This window comes from Agrilus planipennis, unplaced genomic scaffold (assembly GCF_000699045.2).
Source record: "Agrilus planipennis isolate EAB-ADULT unplaced genomic scaffold, Apla_2.0 scaffold82, whole genome shotgun sequence".
Lineage (NCBI taxonomy): Eukaryota > Metazoa > Arthropoda > Insecta > Coleoptera > Buprestidae > Agrilus > Agrilus planipennis.
Window position 1 is genome coordinate 1,264,298 of NW_020442454.1, and position 2,061 is coordinate 1,266,358.

At 27.5% G+C, this 2,061-nt stretch overlaps 1 protein-coding gene across 4 annotated transcripts in view; it reads left to right on the top strand.

Annotated features, from left to right (window-relative positions):
- The window catches only part of LOC108736564 (glycine-rich protein DOT1-like), a 12,411-nt gene that overhangs the window by 8,375 nt on the left and 1,975 nt on the right, over positions 1-2,061 (top strand). For 3 of the 4 annotated variants that reach the window (XR_003232343.1, XR_003232341.1, XR_003232340.1), the window contains one exon: positions 418-549. The gene's annotated coding sequence lies outside the window, so the exon portion shown is untranslated. The remainder of the gene's footprint in view (positions 1-417; positions 550-2,061) is intronic. The other variant, XR_003232342.1, reaches the window with a different exon arrangement.

Below are 2,061 nucleotides of genomic sequence, written 5' to 3' on the forward strand. Positions count from 1 at the left end.
ATAAAAAAAATAAATATATTTTTTATAGATTAGAACAGTAAGTTATTGATGTATATTTTTAATAAGTAATTACAACTGAAATATTTTGATTGACAGAAAATTCAAAATTATGATTTGTTGGATATTGTACATTTCTAGTTCCTGCAGTATTTGGCACTTTATTAGGCAACTTTGTCCCCATTTAAGCGTCATAGTATAATTTATGATTTACGAAGACCCGTGGTGAGCGAAGAATTTGAATCTAGTCCAGAACAAATTAATATTAAAATAAGTTTTTTGTACATTTGTGATTTTTGTGTTGTTTCTTGTAGTAGAAGGTATTCGCGTTATTTTGAAGTTCACGGTTTTATTAGAGGTAGTGATTGTATTATAAATCAATTATATTTGAATATTGTTTAAAATAAACTATCATTTTAGAGAATATCGTACATCGTGAGGCATTTGTTGTAGAAGTCTTTCACTCTAGAACGTTGTACCAAAGGGAGTTCCCTTTTTCCTCTTTATGATAATGAATTGGCCACGTCGGTGGTACAATCATGAAGGTAAGTGGTAAGTAATTAAAAAATTTTTTACATTAAAGACAACTTCTTTTATTTAAAGAATTAATAAGCCGAAAACTCTTGGTGAAACATTATATATACATATATAATAGAATGAAATACAATTGGAGAAGTTTCACTTGTTTATTAAAACTCAATGTACTATACATTTCTGCTTAGGGCATCCTCATAAGTACAAGTGGCACAAATCATACTGATACTCCTGAAGATAACCTAAGAAGGCGAAATGCACATTGAATTTCATTAAATAAATGAAATTACTCCAAGTGTATTTTATATTTATTTATTTACTTATTAATGTTCCCGGTTCTGTACTGTTTTTGCAATTCTATAAACTAGATATCACAATTGTATAGTAGGTGATAAACTTTCAAATTTAATTTGACAATCTAACAAATTAATTTTAAATTATCAATTACTTGAAAATGTATTAACAAATTAAACAAGCAAACTTATGTCAAAACATTGGATCTAGTCAGAATTATTAAATTTAAAATTGAATTACATTGCAAATCAAACAAGTTGCAATAATCATCATTTTAGTATTCCATCTCTCCTGATATCTATTCTAAATTTCTATAACATCCAAATGAAATCGTTCCTCCTGCTCTTCATTGACATCACCAAGTTTTGCAGGACAAAAGTCCCCAATTTACATGTAAAAAGTGAAAAATTTTCCAGCCTATTCTCAACAGTGTTACATAATTTTAGTTTTTATCATTTCAAGAAATTTATTTACAAATTCCTTAAAGCTTCCTAGGCATCTTTTCGATGAAATGCATTTTACCATTCTCACATGTACACGACTGATGCATGCATTTTTTACGCATCAATTAACTTCACAATTTATGCTTGTTACGCTTTTTGTGGTCTGTTCTTACAAGAAAGACTTTTTCAGTTTGTGTGCGAGGCAAGAGGAAGTAACTACAATAAAGTGGTATGCAATAAAATTAATTGAGCTGTTAATTCTGAAATTTTTATTTAAATCATTTCAAAAAGATAAACGTTCCAATTGTTTATAATCTATTTTCAACAGACAAGTTTCAAATATTATTCAGAAATATCAATAACAAAATAAAAGGAATAGAATTCAGTTTAATAAATTCTATTCCAGAAACATTTAAGGATGTGCAAGATAATTAAAATTTGAATAAAATCAAATTTTGAATTATCAAATAGCACATACGTTAAATTTTTATTGTTCCTTTCCCAAAATAATTAACATTTAATAACAATAAACAAAAACACATTTCCAGGCATAGAATTTATTTAAAAAAATTATTCTATGAAGGAAGCACTAAAAAATGTGTATTTGCTAATTCACAATTCAAACAATGTTTTTATCCTTACTTTTAAATATTTCGCGCCAGATTACATATCGGGTCTGCGACGCTCTCTTCCGTCTACTTAACTAACATTCGAATAATCTCTCTACCAGTTAGTTACAGCGGATATTTTTAAATTTCATCAAAGTATTTTTTAAGCAGATATTATGCAACAA